The 18522-nt window shown below is 42.7% G+C and overlaps 1 protein-coding gene across 1 annotated transcript in view; it reads left to right on the top strand.

The window, feature by feature from the left end:
* Positions 1–18522, top strand: part of LOC147701284 (alpha-tectorin-like) — a 550081-nt gene that overhangs the window by 246862 nt on the left and 284697 nt on the right. The gene's annotated exons all lie outside the window — the stretch shown is intronic.

The following is an 18522-nucleotide window of genomic DNA, read 5'->3' as shown; positions in this document are numbered from 1 at the left end:
TTGTACCAGGAAAACAAATCATAAAAGTATGTGGTATTACTAATCAGTAAAACTGAAACAACACGTTACCCACTTTTAGAAATGGGGATCTCTAATTGGAAGAAGTATGTACCTGTGTCCAAGTAGGGATCCTTCTTTCTAGTCGGGGTAAGGGAGTTACACTCCTAAAATAACCCCTGCTCCCCCCTTGGTAGCTTGGCATGAGAAGTCAGGCTTATCTGAGAGGCAGTGTGTAAAGGATTTGCACATAACTGACAGTAATACAGTGAGAACACTACAATAGGATACCCACACATGTTTAGAAAAATATTCGATATTTTTATATATCTCCAAAACAAGACAACAACAATAAGAGTCAAACATACAGTATTTAAAAATATACACTTTGCAAGATAGCCTTTACAAATGTAGAAATATCTCAAAAACACAGTTCTTCCAAGTCGGTAGCTCCGTCCTGGGCTACTGCGATACTGAACACAAGAGAATCCGACAGTTCCGTCTGACCGCGTCAGTCGTGGGTGTCAGCAGACTCGTAAACAGTACCTTTTTTGTTGCAGCCGACACGTTGGTGCGAGCCAGTCATGGCAACCATTGCGGTTCCGATGAGAAGTGAAGCGGTGCAGTGGGTGGTGCCCTCAAGGTGCGGTGCAGGCAGCTGCTTGGTGATGGTCGTCCAGCAGCATCGGTGAGACCAGGGCTATGATGTGGAGTAAGGCGGTGCTGGCAGGTCATGGTGAAAGTGGCAGAGCCAGTTAGCAGGAGCTGGCCCAGACTGCTGTGTGGGACGAGGCGGTGCGTCGTGAAACTTACGAGCGGTACCCCCAGCCACGATGCGGTCCCGAGTGTCACAGTCAGCAGGCAGCGACAAAGTCGGTGAGACCAGGGCGGCAAAGTGAAGCAAGGCGGTGCGGAGTGCAGTACTTACAGGTCATGGTGCAAGCAGCGGCTTAGTGGTGGCAGCATTGGTCGTCATTGGCGAGACCGGGGATGCAGTGCGAGATGCTGTGGTGCCTTCTGCGGTGCCTTCAGGACACAGAGCAAGCTTTTCCCTTCTCTGTGGCAGCTGAAACAACGGTTTCAGAACCTGTACAAAGAGGATGGTGAAGTCTTTGTAGTCCCTGAGACTTCAGAACAAGAAGCCAGCTCTACTTCATGCCCTTGGAGTTACTCAGCAAGTAAAGAAAGTTCACTCCAGTCCTTTAACTGCCCAAGGCAGAAGCAGCAACTGCAGGCCAACCCAACAACCAACAACACAGAAAAAGTGCAGTACTTCTTCTTGGTAGTTTACTTGAGTTTTGTGACTTCTAAAGTCCTGGGGTCTGGGCCCCAATATTTATACTCCACTTCCTTTGGTCTCTCAGGCAAAGAGTGTCTGTGCTTCGTCCAAACCAGTTCAGTTCTCAGAACAAAATGTTGGCATAAGGTTTCTAACTCCAAGGATTCAGGAAACTTCAAGGGCAGTACTCTCTGACACCAGCCAATGGTCCAGGACCAAGGGGTAAGCACTTGAGGATTATGACTCACTCCAGCAAAAGTCAAGAGCAGGGAATGGTTATCTGGAAGTGCAGGAAAAAGGTCTCTTGGATCTTGTTGTGTCCCTGCACCCCAAACAGGAGCTCAACGTATGACCCTTGGACTCCATATCTTTGTCCTGGGTACAAGACGGAGAGCAGACGCAGTCTTCAAAGCTTTTCGTAGGCCATGGACCGCAGGTCCAGTCCTTTTCTGTTCTTCCACAGCTCTAGAAGTGGGGTCTATTTTTATTCCTAATGCCAGCCTCCTGGCCATGCCCTAATCAATAGGTTAAAAGTTCCTACCCACTTTGCAGCACTTTCTGTGTGTGTTTTACTGTAAGCTATCCCACAGTGCCCCCACTCAACCTACATACAACATGGCAGAACCCTTCTTCCTATAGTCAGAGATCCATGTTCCCACCCAGAGATGTAGCTATGATAATGGTCAAACCCTCCCTTGTGGTCACTCAAAACCAGTTCTGGGGCTGCTCCCCTTCCAACTGGGCATGGAGCCAAGATGAACAGGAAGACAAAGGGAGGCAGGCCATGGCATGAGCTGTAGCTACCAGTGACAGGGTAGTCATTATTTGAAGCTCATGAAGGAGCTGGGCATAACCTCCCCAGGCCATCCTGCTCAAGGAGGAAAAACACCTCTCCACATAAAGCATTTTGCACCACAGTTTGGGAGCAATCCAAAAACTCAACACAGGGACACATTCAACAATCATGTGGATCTGCACACTGGCAGAAAGGTCCTTTTAGTGTAGGCAGAAAAATGTCCTTTCTAAAATATTAATATAATATCCAGTTTGACCAATAAGTTAGATTTTAAATTACTATTTGAATGAGTCCTTTCTACCTCCAGAGTTGCGCCAAGCAGGCAATCCACTTCCTGTCCTAGGCACCATCAACAACTTTCATTGGATTCATTTCCATCCGATCTCAGCCAATACTGCGTAACAGCAGTCACACATGGTGATCTTTTTACCAGCTCTCCTCCATAGAATCCTGTCTCTGCAATGTATTTCTAAAGATTAACACTCTGTGGGAGAGGTGGTAGGGGCACTTGAATCTGCTGTGTGACTACCTGTTGCTGTGGTGGTGACTGTTGATTTACCTCATTCTGCACCTGTGGATTCAATGATTTATTTTGCAGATTAACTTTTGGGGGTAACTTACACTCGTTCCTCCAATGACCTATATTTCCGCAATTATGACATGGCCATTTCTTTTTTGCCTCATCTATATTCATTTGTCCTTTTCCTTTACTCATATTACCTTTCAACTTTGTCTGACCTATATCAGTATTCTGATGATTAAATTGTGCTTCTTGTTGTTCTGCAACTTTTACTTGTGCCCCACATTGCCTTTTCCTTTAACTTACGCTGCCTAGCTTGAATATCATCACTACAATATTCTGCATACCTCAAAACATCATCTATAGAACTAGACTGCCAGCACATCATGTGGTGTCTTATCATATCTCCTATTTCAGGTCTCATCCAAGTACAAACCTATATACAAAATGACTAATTTCTTTTTCACTTAGATTTTCATACCCACTATAGAAGCAATCTTTCATAATAACCATGTACAGATTCTTTGGGTTCTTGTGTAGTCCTATCGATTTTTAACCAATCCCTCTCTTTCGGTGGAATATTATTTTTCAAAAATGTTATTACTTGATCATATTTTCTCATTACTTCTGGACCTGCAGCACCTGTTTTTGCATCTCTTGGATATTCTTCTCTTGGCCAATCTACAGTAATTTTACATTCAGTCCATACATCTGCAGGTAAAACTATGTCAAACAATCCATCTAAATCTTCCCACAACACTTTTAAAACTTTTACAAACCTGTCTACTTGTCTATTCCATTCTACAGGTTTTTCTCGTAATCTTGGAAAATCATTTGTAAACGACAATATATCCTTTCTACTCCAGGGCACATGTACATATCCTCCTCCTGGTATTTCTCTCATGGGATATTCTGTTGCTACTACTGATTCCTTTTCTTTAACAAGGAAAGCTAAAGATATTTTATCATTGCCCTCTTCCTTTTTCTTTGACCACCTAGTTCTCCATCAATCCACATCTCCCTATTTCCTCAGTAATACAATTAATTATTTTATCTGTGTTAATCTTACTGCTTTGTTCAAATTATCTGTCTTTCTCAGTGAAATCCACTCAGTAAGGTTTCTGTAACAATTTTATTTTTCCAAATTCTATTCCTAATTTGTTTGCTATTTCTTCAAGTTCATCATGTAGATTTTTAGCTCTCCAAGTTATGCTTTCACTCATGAATATCAGTTCATCGTCCTGATATGTTTTTAATTGTTCTGACCCAATGGGTTCAAGAATTAGTTCTTCCATATCTATCTTTAATCTGAGCACATCTAAAAGTTTAGGCTCTGAATCTTCTTTTGTAATGTTTTAACCCAATCATTTATTTCTTCAGCTGTTGGCCATACTGGAGTTTTATTCAAATCTATGCTAGCTAAACTTTTCTTCTGTGTCTCAGTTGCTGATTCTGCTCCCATAGGAGTCCAATATATTGGGCTCTTATTTATAGTTACATCTGGTGGTGTCGTTCTAATTGTACTCTTGGTTTCATTCAGATCTGGGTGAATCTTTTCTCTTACTTTTTGCATTCAAGAATTTAAAGGAATGGTTAACAAATGCTCTTCTATTTTCTGATATTCAAAAACTGGTATTACAGGACCTATAGTTACGATACAGTTACAGCTTCTACATTTGTAGTTAATTCTTTAATTTTCTCATTCAATTCTTTTGTTGATCTTTCTAACTCTGAGGTACTTGATGGTTCAATCTGAACTAATTCTTGTTTTTCGGGGGTATGTTTTACTTCTAAGTGTCTTTTTAGGGTTTCTGTTATTCCCAATCTCCATTGGCGGTGCATTTGGGGTCACCACTGCAGAAGTTGACTGATATGGTGGGGGTCTTCTATTTAAAATGCTTTCCAGCACCTTGTCCTCCGTATCACTCATTCCACATCCACTACCTTCTGATACTCTATGATTTCTTTTCTCAGTACATTTTCTCCCTACAGTTTCATTTACTGTTCGTATCGGATACATACCATCCCACATATCAGCACACCTCCATCTTTTCATTCTACTCTCATGCGTAGTCCCCCAATATCCTCTCAAATTGCTTCACCTTTCGTTTACATCTTGGAACCTCTCTTTTTCTTTTTCGTACATTTCAACTTCCCATTCCATTAGAGCTTCAAATTGTGTTGGCCTAGGTCTTGGCTCAAGTTTCATAATTTTTTCTCTTACATTTCGTAACACAGCTGTGCTAAACAAACCCGTTTCTGTAAATGCTAATACTCCATCTTCTTTTGTATATTTTGCCCAGTTTTCCAACCATATGTAAGTATGATAGCCATATTTCTTCATCATATATGATGCTGGAGTTTTCGGCGGTAGAAGTAATTTTCCTTCTCTCGTGACTATTTCTTTGTCCTTTTTAAACAGACTTGATTTTCTAAAACCATGAACATTTTTCCCTGTCTTGCTCATAATAGTAATCCATTTTCACAGATTTTTCTCTCTCTCAATACGATCGTACACTTCCTTTTAATCCGTGCCGATATTCTGTCCTATCGCAGCGCGTCTCACACTAACGCACTAAGCAGAGCAGTTTACGTCACAATCTTACTGACCTATCCCAGCGCGTCTCACACTAATGCACAAAACAGAATTGTATATGCCACAGTCACGTGGATCTATCCTAGCACAACTCTTGGTGATGTCAGCTTCACTCCTGCTTCTGCTAACGCCTCCTTAACAAAATTTATCGGCACAATATTTATATATTTTACACTACGTAAACTTGTTGTTTACCAGATAAAACACATTTCCATTGCCTGTTTCACAAAAGCCAAAGAGATAATTTGTTCAAACTCACAAGAATTCTGCATTTCCAGAAGGCAGCGCTTACCTCTTCCCTACCACAGAATTTTGTTTTGCCGATAAAGTAGCACTTCCCTCTACCTTACCCTTCTTTCAAGCTTAAGGGAAAACCTACTTCTCTCCCAGGGATAAGTTTTAGTCAGAGCTCACAATTGGCTCCTGTTCTTAAGGCTGAGATTTTACAGGTTGCCTTTGCCATACATTCACCACTTTCACACAGAAAATGTCCCTAAAGATAACACACGACGATGTTACCACTTTGAAATCAGACAATGCACTGTGCAACTTCACTTGCCACCCATTTCCCCCTGCCTACATGCAGGGCAACCAACTTCCTACTTCCAGGAAGTCTTTAAATTCTGACTATATATAACGTAAAACAAACTCAACATATAGTGTTAAACATAAATCAATAATCTCCAAACTGACCTGTAGTAACCAGACTTCTGCTACCAGGAAATTTGATCCAGCTAAGCTCTCCAACAACCCTCGAAACTCATCTCCTCAACCCAGGAGCAACTTTTTCTTTACTCATCGGTGGGGTCCATAACACCCCACGTCACACATTCACACACTGCACCGCTCCTGAATAAGCGAAAAGAAGATGAGCTGCTGGCTAGCGGGGTACCTAAGATTTATATTTTATACATTATAAACACTTCAATATTATCATCTAACCTCTTAAGAGGAAAACAATACATCATGGTACTCCGCTATTCTGTTGATCGAAGAATTAGAAGAAGTCAGTTGATGGCGATTAAGACGAGCTAAATCACAGAATTCCTTATAACTGTTAACATTTAATTCTGTCATGACTTTATTACATTAATAAAAACAAAACTCGAGTTTAAACTTTCAATATTTTATCTATTTCTTTTAGGAAATGAATTTAGCATATTCTCTAGACAAGCAAAACTTTAGGCATTTATTTAGTACAGAAAAAATTTCATTTAGAAAGCATATTGTCCATCAGTCACAGGCGAATGACTGGGTCGCATTAAACAGGTTCCCAAGCTGTCTGTCTCTCTATTCTCTTCAATCCCTCCCTTCTGACATAAAATCTCTGCAATCGATCATCTTTTCTACTCCACCAAAGTTAAAGACCAAAAATATTTCAAAGTCTCTAGCACCATAAAATTGTTCAAACCGACAGCATGTCGTGGTGCAAAATAAAATCCATGGAGCCAACTTTTTCTCTCTTTTGCGCAAGCTCTTTTATACCCTTTTTCTCTAACTATCTAACTCAAAATTGAAACTCTTAGGGTCCACAGTCATTTCTCATTGGTCCATTAGAGGGGTGGAAATGATTACCTCGTGTACTCCTTGTTCAAACCAGTTTAAAATTGAGCCATGTCACTCTCCAATGCTTTCTCACAACATCGTCTCAAATTTGTGCTTGTCATTCATTCCTTGTATCATTTTTTCATCATTGTATTTGTTGAATTTTCTTTCCCAGGCTTTTAGATGCAGGCATCCTTTGGCACATTTCCTGCTCATTGGTCAAGCTGACATTGACATCTCTCACTCCGAGCATAGGCCGTCCACTAACATTTCTCGCGCACAATGCATGCGTCGGGGCCATCTTTTCCCATTGACTCAGTAAACCAGCCATCTTTCAGACTAGGCCACGCAGGCCTCAATAGTAACTAATGCGAAAATAAACATAACAGAAATTAGATTTAGAATTTTAGCCCTACTGTTTACCTCCCACTATTCTAATTTTCCCCATTAAATGTTACCTAGCAAAAGCGTACAAATAAGCGTCATTTTACTCACCATCTGCATTCTCTTTTGCCATGAAAGGACTTTTAACACATGCACAAATACACACACTTATTTAGTTAAATATATATTATCACAGTTCTATGTTAGTATAACTCGTTTTTTTTCATTAGTATATTATTGTAAATGTGTAAATGTACAGGAATTTATATAGCGCAAATCACCGAGCGGTTTCTAAGCGCTTGCTTAGGGAACCCGTCCTGGTATTCCCCTGTGAGATAACCCCGGCAGGGTATCCGCAAGGTGAAATCCAGGCATCCCGCCGCGAGGGGCCGTTGTGGAGATTAAGCAAGCTATTGCCCAGAGTCGCGGAGTGTGAACCCGTGAATCGAGTAGGCACCGGAGCGAGAATTGTCGAGTCCATGTGTGGTATTGGGTTCTCCAGGCCTACATATTCCGCAAAACCCGCTACACCATAAAAAGATGTTGGCACGGAAACTGGAAAATGCAAAAGACAAGTTTATTAAGACCCCATGGGGTGGTGGTACATTCCTACAGCACCCTTCAGTGATGCAAGAAGTATCACACCGAACATCGGTGCGAGACCTCTTTTTATACAGTTTTACAGTAATAAAAGTGTAGGCGGAACACATTTACAGAGTTTAGGTACATATATGGGCATTTTTGGAACACAGCCAACTCATGGGAGGAGTTACAACATCACTGGTCAGTTTGGAGGGACATTCCTAAGTGATGACTGTCCACTAGTACAAAGGGTTTATCTGCGCATGTGCGAGCTTGACCAGTACTAAAAATAGCATGTTGCTGGGCAAATTCGAGTGGTCAGTGGAACAGAGAAAGGACAAAAGGGTATGCTGGCCACGAGGCGACGCATTCATATGAAATGGCCGCCAGTACATTCAAAATGGCTTCCGACCACCATAGTCAAGTTAAGGGGAAATTTGTGTAGCAAAGCTTAATGCTAACCCGATCATTGTCAAATTACGACAGACGACCCTTTTAGCGTTCAGCTGAAGCTACCTCATAGTGGACATAGTCAGGATATTCATCTTCAATATCAATGGACATAATTTTCGCTACTTCTCTATGAATCATTTGTTCATTTTTGACAATAGCTCGTCTGGATGGAATACAAGTAGAAAGGCACATGGAACATAACATAGGGCCACATTGGATACAGAGACATAAGAAGAATAATATCCCAATTATTACACATAAGATTGTCAGCAACTTCCAACCCCATGTTCTAAGTAACGTCCAAAACCACCCCGAAAATGTCCAGGTACCATTATCAGGATGTATCTCAGCAGCTATCTTGTGTAACTTAGATATTGCATCATATACAGAAGGTGAATTATCTGGCACGTATACACAACAACTACTTCCGATAATGCGACATGCACCTCCACGGTCAGCTAATACTACATCTAGAACCATGCGATTCTGGAGCGTTACAATTCTGGTAATTTGAAGTTCCTCTGTTAAATTTCCTAAAGCAAAAACTGTCTCATTAGCGACAGCTTCTACGACACGTGTCAATTGTCTTATTTTTCGGCTATTTAAGGCAGCCCCAACAAATGAAAAGAGGCCTAAATTAAAATCAACATACTGTTGCAATGAAGTGTCGGTTTGGTCAATGTCTTCGAGGGCTAATGTTCTCTTCACTCTATTCAATATAAAGTCATGGTACAACACAAAGTTGTTATGATACATAGGTGGGGCAATGAACACAGGAGGTAATACAAAAGATATATAGCACGTTCCTAACCAACCTATAGGGAGACGGTGATAACCTTTATATCCACAAATGAAGTACGTGTTTCGTGAGGCCACAAAGGTAATACCATTTGGAGTGTCAACGGTGAGAGTGGTGTTACATTCACTTCTTCCCACTGGGATTGTACCTTTATTACGAACGCATAAGTCAGCTTTCGTATCAATAACAGTAATCACGTGCAGATTAGACATATTTACATTTCTTTGGTTACTATAAATTCGTGGCGAGGATACATTATCAGGACGGTACTCTTCCCATTCAAACTTAGTTCCTTCAGCTTGTGGATACCCATCTCGATCATTAAAACAAACTTTATTTAGTCGGAAAAGTAGTCCACCTTTCGTTGGCCATCGCAAAGTGAACAAAAGGGTATACCAAGCATTACAAGAACCATTATGAGAAAACGGTAGTGGGATAAGTGGAGTGCCTCCTATCTTTTGATGTCCAGGCAACATCCCACATACCCAGCAGTTCGAAGTGTTTGTCATGTTATGCGTATGATGCAGAATCTGGATGAAGCTGTTATTCAAATAAGTCTGTCTGTGTCGCTCTTCATGGTAAGGCAGAGTAAAATGAAAATGTTCAGCCGGGATTGGGGTAGTTGGCAGTAAATGTTCTCTTGCCGGCACCAGCAACTCTACCACCCAAGCTATAACGGCAATCGCCACAATTGTTATAACAAAAAGTACTGCACCAAGAATTCTCTTATTTCGCATTGTAGTAGATGCCATAGTTCAATGTTCAAAATGTCTTCAAAAAGCAACTAAAAAATAAAAATATGAGTGCTGAGCTCCGAGGTAGCCATTGGTTTCTTCTCCGAGATTCAAGACGGGTGTCGCTACACTTGGCAGAACAGATCCCCCCCCCCCCTTGATATTCCCGGCTTCCGTTTCACAAACCTGGAGCGGTAACTCAACCAGTCTCGCACAAAACAGCTGCTTTTCTTGGTCGCAAATTATATCTTTCTTTTCCAAAAACGGTGTGGTCCGGGAAGGCTCCCTCCGATTCAGTAGACGTGACAGCTGGGCTCTTCTCCTCGTCCAAGATGTCTCGATAATCAGACAGCACAGTTGGGCTCACCAGATCCGGAGAGACACGGCGGCAGTGAGTGGAATGCACCCAACACTTCCTGTTGGTAACTAGCACAGCCGTTCGAGTTGCAAGTAGCACCTGCTCTGGGCCACGCCACCTCGGCTCCAAGCTGCTGGTTCTCTCAAAGGACCGGACCATTACATGGTCGCCAGGACGAAGATTATGAGCCTCTCCAATGGAATTGTCGGGGAGCGCTTCTCGAACCTGTTGATGAATGGAAAGTAAATAATTTGTTAATCGTGCCAAATAATCGTTCATCATTATACAAGGCACATCATGTAACAATCGAGGCTTAGGAACTCCCCATATATTCATAGGCCTTCCAAACACCACTTCATAGGGTGTGAGGCCAGTTCGGGAATGGGGCACTGATCTGATAGATAGCAATGCCAGAGGCAGAGCATCCGGCCATTTCAAAGACGTGGATGCCACAATCTTTGCTAGCTTCAATTTCAGAGTAGCATTATACCTTTCCACAAGACCTGCTGACTGCGGATGGAATACAGCATGGAATTTCTGCTGAAATCCCAATCCCTTCATCAAATATTCCACAATTTTCCCGACAAAATGAGGACCATTATCACTCCACAGAAATTTGCAAACACCATAGCGTGGGAAGTACTCCTTGAGCAAAACCTTAGCTGTTGTCAGGGCTGTATTATCCTTCGTAGGGAAGGCCTCAATCCACTTACTGAAGGCGCATACCACCACTAAGACATACTTAAGGTTATTGCAACGCTCAAGCTGGATGTAATCCATTTGTAGTACCTCGAATGGTGCAGTAGGTGGAACAAACCCTCCTTTCGGAGTATGGGTCCCCTTAGCAGGATTGTGCTGTAAACATATCAAACAGGTCTGCACTACTCTCTTGGCCGTATTGGCAATCTCAGGATGCTCCCAAACCCGCGTTAGCAATCGAGTAATTGCAAGAGCTCCAACATGTGCCAATCCATGTGTCATTTGAACCATCGCTTGCAAGTAAGCTGCAGGCAATTTCCATCGTTCCATATCTTTGCTTCTCCAACAACCCTCATCATCCAGCACTCCCTCTGCTGCCCAGGTTGCAAGTTCTGCTTCAGACGCTGATTTCTGAATATCTAGAATCTCCTCTCTAGCATCATGCCATCGCTCAGCCTGTGATTTCACTACATACATTGGCGAGGCATTTCGTAACATAGCAGTTTCCCTCGCTATGCTATCTGCAAAAGCGTTTCCTTGTCCCACTTTGTCCGTCACTTTCTTATGTGCACTGCATTTAATTATCGCCACTTTCTATGGACAAAGTAACGCATTCAAGAGATCACGCACTAATTCTCCGTGCATGATATGCATTCCATGTGAAGTCAAAAACCCTCGCTCTCTCCAGAGTAGGCCAAAATCATGCGCTACTCCAAAGGCGTACCGGCTATCAGTGTAGATGTTCACACACAAGCCAGCACTCAATTTACATGCTCTTGTTAAGGCTATCAGTTCCGCTGCCTGGGCCGATTTCTGTGGTATTCGTGCTGCTTCTACCACTGTCTTAAGAGTTGTGATCGCATATGCTGCGGAAGTTGTACCATCTGGCAGCCTTAAACACGATCCATCAACCCACAGTTCCCCATCCACATCTGGAAATGGCGTATCCTGTAAGTCGACGCGACCCTTTGTTTGTTCTTCAGTCAGGAAAACACAATCATGGTGTTCTTCCTCCTGGCCCTCAGCAACTGGATACGCCAATAAAGTTGCAGGGTTCAGGGTAGCACATCTCTTTAGTGTGATGTGCGGCGCCAACAGTGTGAGCTCATATCCTGTTAAATGTGCGCTCGTGAGATACTGGGTCTTTGTTTGATTTAACAGAGCATCTACCGCATGGGGAACTAACACCAGCATTTTATGTGACAAAACTATTCCCTCACTCTGCCGTATAGCCACTGCTGTTGCTGTGACTGCTCGAAAGCACCCAGGTAATCCTCGTGCTACAGGGTCAAGTATTGCCGAAAAATACGCGCAGGGCCTCTGTTTATCCCCATGTGTCTGCACTAGGACTGACAATGCACACCCATCCTTCTTGTGTACATACAATGTGAAAATCTTCATGTAGTCTGGTGTACCTAACACTGGTGCAGAACAAAGAGCTTGTCTCAATTGTTCGAACGCGTTCTGGCACTCATCTGTCCATTCAAGGGGCATTGGTGTAGTTTTTGACAATAACGCTAACAAAGGTTTTATAATGTGTGAAAATCCCATTATCCACTGTCTACAAAAAGACGTTAGGCCTATAAAAGCACGCACATCTCTCTGGGTGCAGGGGACTGGTGTGTCTAAAATCGCTTGAATTCGATCAGATGTTAATGCACGCCCCTCCTTAGACAAAAGATGACCGAGGTAGTTCACCTTTGGTCTACAATATTGGAGTTTCTTCCTAGATACCTTATGATTATTCTGAGCAAGAAAGGAAAGCAAAGCAAGAGTACTCTCCTCACACTGTGCATGCGTGTCTACAGCAAGTAGAATGTCGTCAACATATTGGATGAGAGCCACTCCAGACTGCAAATCGAAAGAATCAAGCTGTCTTTTTAAAGCCTGGCTATAAATGCTACGACTTTCTGTATAACCTTGAGGAACACGACAAAATCTATATGATTTATTATTTAATGTGAAGCCAAATAGATATCTGCTATAGGGATGGATGGGAATGGAAAAGAAGGCATTTTTGAGGTCAATCACGGTAAACGTGGTGGCAGTAGGCGGAATCAGAGTAAGTAAAGTGGTAATATCAGACACCACCGGGTACTGGGGCACTACAATCTTATTAATTTCTCTCAAATCAATAATAAATTGATAGACTTTGTCATCAGTATCTTTCTTTAAGATCGGAAGAATCGGGCTGTTACAAACATTATAGGGAACTTCCTCCACTACTCCTGCAATAATCAAGTCGTGTACAATGTTAGTCAAGGCAATTTCACCTTCCCTAGAGATTTTATATTGCGGCACACGCGGCAGAGACACTCCCTCCTTAACAGTTATTCGAATAGGAGGAATAAGCATCTGTCCCACATCCGTATCCGAAGTAGCCCATAACGTTTGTGGGAGGGATGCCAACGCTTCAATTTCTTGCATAGTACACAATCTCTCTACATCTGGGTAATTGTCATTCAAAATAACCCGCACTCCTTCAGGAGCGCAGCGTATTGTTGCTCGAAAGTATTTAAGCAAATCTATTCCCATAATATTGTCTGGAGTATTCGGCGACAATAAAAATGGGCATGGACCAAAGAAACTATCAATGTAAAATGTAAGGGGTTGTGACAATGGGCTAAGAGAGGGTGTTCCATCGAACCCTATGGATGTAGTCGTTTTGCCAGACAGGGGAGCCCTTGGAACCAAGTTTTTAGACAGAGCACTACGAGTAGCTCCTGTATCCACCAGGAACTGATCAGTAGAACCCAAAACGCCCGCTGATACATATGGACCTCTTTGATCTACTGGTACTTCAACCGATTCCACACCCCATCCTACGCAATCCTATGCATGCACATAGTCCTGAAACTCCACATTCTCACCCTCCGATATCTGATACTGATTCCGCCGATCAAAAGTATTACGATCATCCTGACCACGACTCCTCGCCTTAAACCTGCCACGATCATTTGCTCCGCCCCTCGCTCCTGAATAACTAGTCCGTGTCCTTCCACCTCCTCGACCACGCTGATTACGTTGTTCACGGAGCACCGGACAATCTGAGGCCCAATGTCCAAACTCTTTACAGTATGCACACTGATCCTCAGCAATGTCGGTACTACCAGAAGACGCACCGTACGCTCCACGCCTACCTCTATCATTCCCTCTCGGCTGTGTAGCATGAACCTGAGCCAACATCACCTTCGTCTTCAATTCCTTCGCTTTCTTATCAGTACTTTCTTTGGCCTCTAATTCCTGTCGCTCATAATACTGAGCCATAGTCAATAAGGACGCAGGGGTCGCCGTGGTCCAGGAACTTTCACTAGTCTTTAAACGCTTCACAATCTCCTGCAGGAGATTAGCCACATACTTGTCGACAAACAAATGCCTACCCGTATCATCTGTTAATAATTGCCCACTGTAATCATGAAATGCTTCCTCAAAACGCGAAAAGAAGTCAGAAACCGATTCATCTGGTTTCTGTTTGCAAGAAGCTAACATAGTCCAATCAATCTTTTTAGGGGGGACAAGCGTTTTTAATTTGTTTAAGATAGCCGTCGGAAGATCTAAGATTAATTGACACGGCTTTCATGCAGGCTCCCTATCTAAATCAGCTTGGCCTAAAGATTTCCAATCCGCTCCCAAGGTCGCTTGATCATCGAACTTACGAATCGCTCTCCACATATCAGGGGGTAATATCATCCCGAAGAAAAGATCAATATAACTAACGTCATAACACATGAAGAAATAGCCCCTTCCACTCCTTCATAGAAAGCTGCCGGATTCTTACGGGGATCAGGCAAAGCATTTTTCAGTGCCATAACATCTGCTCTATTCCAAGGCGTATAAACCCAATTATATACGAAATAACCCTTGGCATCCCCAGACAATTTATCGTCACTTGTACCTTGCCCTTTAGGAGGAACATACAAAGGTGCAGCTTCACGCATAGGCATAACATGAATCGTAGAACTCTTATCTGGTCCAAAGATAGAACACTCTTTGGATATCTCCGTCGACCCCGGCGCAGGCACATCTGATGCTTTTCGTGCTTCCCGTAATCTTGATGCCTCATCCCGTAGCTGGACCAACCGCTGGAAAAACCGATCCGCATCTGCAATAACAAATAAACCTTTACGCATATTCTCCATAATGAACCGATATATCCTTAGGCTCTAAATCAGTCGAATTTTTCCTAAACCATTCTACAACTTCCTCTCCAAACTGATTCAAAAAATACAACCATTCTCGTTCAGACCACCTACTCATTTGGTCATTAATCTCTGACATAGTTATCTTGTTCAAGTTAAGCTTACAAGCAGAACTACGCAGTTCCGCAGCCTCACTGGCATTTAACCTCACGCGACTTCCCCCTTGACCATCGCCGTCCGAATCCTCATCTGGGGCCGTAGGTGGAACATACGGGGGCGGGCAACGATCTAATAATGAAAAATCATCAACCTCATTAGTAAGGACAGGATAAAGAGGACGTCGAATAGGGAATTGACCATTCGTTTGTAAATTACGTTCCCGTGCCTCCCTCTCTTTCTTTTCCTGCAACTCCTTCTCCTCCAGCTGTAAAGCCTTATCCCGAGCAGCCTTCCGCTGCTCTTTGTCCGCCAAGGCTATTTCACGCTTCATTTGTTCACGCACCGCTTTCTCCCACATTCGTGCACAATCAAACATATCTTGTCTAGACCTACGCTGAAACAAACATTGCTCCACATACTGAACCTTTCGTAAATCAAACGACCCATGTAGTGGCCATTGCAATTCGGGATCAGTTTTTGTGTACTTATGCCACAATTTAGTGTATAGAATAGGGGGAAGGCCGAATTTTACATACATTTCGCGATTAGGAGTCCCCTCTGGGGGAGCCGGCTGAGATTCATTTAATCGATAATTGGTACCTTTTCCAAGACAGCACATTCCTCGGAGTGTGCTTAAAACAGGCATGTCAAAAAAATATCACGGAAACGTGATATCACAAAATGGCACTTAATATACTCCACACAAATGTGCCGTTCAAACAAAAACGATTTTTAGAGAAATATCTCTACATGCCCGCCTATGTGAAGTGCACTGCACATATAATTCAAATCATAGAACCAAACGTTAGCTAACTCAAAACATATTCAAAAAGCCACAGTAAGCGTCCGTAGACTATCTTACCAATCACAAGCTTACCAAATTCTCAGATATCCAGATTCCAACTGCCAAGGTCTTTAATCGAATCCGCCAAACAGGCACTGTACGACAACTCGAAAGAGCAGAATCTCAGTCGAGGACCGGCGCCACCTGGAAGGTCAGATCAGAAGGAAAGGAAAAAAACACTGTGGGTGCCAAGACTCGGGTCACTCAGTGGTAGCGTACGCGTCCATGGCGAGTTTCCAATCCTTCGTCACGACCTCTCCTTCGGGCATCCGAGTCACCGATGAGTCCCTTCGTGGTCGCCAATTTGTGGTATTGGGTTCTCCAGGCCTACATATTCCGCAAAACCCGCTACACCATAAAAAGATGTTGGCACGGAAACTGGAAAATGCAAAAGACAAGTTTATTAAGACCCCATGGGGTGGTGGTACATTCCTACAGCACCCTTCGGTAATGCAAGAAGTACCACACCGAACATCGGTGCGAGACCTCTTTTTATACAGTTTTACAGTAATAAAAGTGTAGGCGGAACACATTTACAGAGTTTAGGTACATATATGGTCATTTTTGGAACACAGCCAACTCCTGGGAGGAGTTACAACATCACTGGTCAGTTTGGAGGGACATTCCTAAGTGATGACTGTCCACTAGTACAAAGGGTTTATCTGCGCATGTGCGAGCTTGACCAGTACTAAAAATAGCATGTTGCTGGGCAAATTCGAGTGGTCAGTGGAACAGAGAAAGGACAAAAGGGTATGCTGGCCACGAGGCGACGCATTCATATGAAATACAGTGCATTCAAAATGGCTTCCGACCACCATAGTCAAGTTAAGGGGAAATTCGTGTAGCAAAGCTTAATGCTAACACGATCATTGTCAAATTACGACAGATGGACATTTTTTTAGGACTCAAGACCCCGCCGAGCCGGGAATTGAACCCTGGTCCCGGGCTGACCTCTGCTTCCAGGTCTGCCTCCTCTAACCAGTGAGCCACACTTCTCCATTATTCGTACAAATAGCAATTAGTTTTCCGCATGTAGTGTTGATTCTTAAGTGTTTGTTGATTTACTTTACATGCTTCACTCTGTTAGTACTATTACGGTTATGAGAGATTAACTTTGCAAGGGGTACACAAGATTATTGTTTCTCCCCTGCTCCATCACATTCCAGAGGCCTAATGCATCTACAGGGGAGCAGGTTATGTTTGGTTTCACACAGATCAATAATATAAAATTATCTTAAGATCTCCCACAATTAAAGGCAATTTGTGTTTCTCCCCTGCTCCATCACACTCAAGAGGCCTAATGCATTTACAGGGGAGCAGGTTATGTTTGGTTTTACACAGATCAAGAATATAAAATTATCTTAAAAGGCTCTCACACTTAAAGGCAATATTATAATAATGGGAGCTTAAGGTTAGAATAGAAATAGAGGTAGATATGCGAAAAGATTATTATGATCTCCAACATCTCAGGTCTACTGTTTCAGCCATTCCTACCAAATGCTCACAGGGTCAAATAGCTTTCTTCAGGACTAGAATATCCTTATTACCATGTGCTACTCCTAGTTGGTGTACACTTGCAGACTCTGACAAGTGGTACGTGCAAGTTTGTTTTTAAGTTATTTTCTTTGTTACCAATTTTTGTATGTATTTGGAATAAGTGAAGCAAGAGAGACATTATACAGGATTTTTTGATAGCCGTCAACATCCTCCATTTTTTGGGTATAGCAAGCACACCACACATGTTTGCTGAATTTGATAGGGAAGTGGAGCAAGCCTTCACTATCCTCACTCTCACTTTGTTATATATTCATGTATAAAGTTGCCATGAAGCTGGCAGAAAATTAACTTCAATTAGTGTGGTTTTGTGCCTGGCCTTCTTCTCCTGTGGTTGCTCTTAAATCAATGTCATTCTCGTGGATTTAAAACAACGGATCCTTTTAAAAACCATGCCTCCTCATTCCTGTTTTCATGTCTTTAGCCATGAACCCCCATAGCTTTTGAGTTGCAGTATTTTGTTCAGCTCCTCCGCCCAGGTCATGGAGAATCACCCTCCCCAAGCTCAGGTCATTAACATGTGTTCCTTTACCACACATGTTTATCCAACGTACATTTTAAAAACGCATACCACTCACAAGCATTTACATTCGTTTACATCTGAAATACCTTTACCACGCACACTTTCACCTTGTTCACTGTTGTAGAAAAATCTAGTAACAGTCTAACATTGCCACCTACTGTACAAAAATATCTCAATAAATCTTAATACGATTTTGTGAATGAAATATATACTATATATATATATATATATCCATTACGAATGCTGAGCACTTGGCGGCGCACACAGGAGATCGCAATCTATTATTTCAGGCAGTGTCGGCATATCAACCTCGAGTATTCGCCTGACGCGTTTCGGATTACTCCTTCTTCATAGGCTCACTCTTTCATATGCATGGAAGCTGACACGTGTTTGCCTTCTCCAATGAGCTTGCTTTATGACTCCCAATGCCTTCTGGGATTCGTAGTGTCAGCTCCCGCCTTCCACCCAGTTGGGATGAGGTAAGTATATTGTCCTTCGGCAAGATTAGCGCCGTGATCAGCCTCTGCTGCCTTTCTCCAATTCAGTCTCCCCACATATAGC

The sequence above is a fragment of the Lissotriton vulgaris genome, chromosome 7, assembly GCF_964263255.1.
Source record: "Lissotriton vulgaris chromosome 7, aLisVul1.2, whole genome shotgun sequence".
Taxonomy (NCBI): Eukaryota; Metazoa; Chordata; class Amphibia; order Caudata; family Salamandridae; genus Lissotriton; species Lissotriton vulgaris.
The sequence above is the reverse complement of the archived record's forward strand: the minus strand, read 5'-3'. Positions and strand labels throughout refer to the sequence as shown.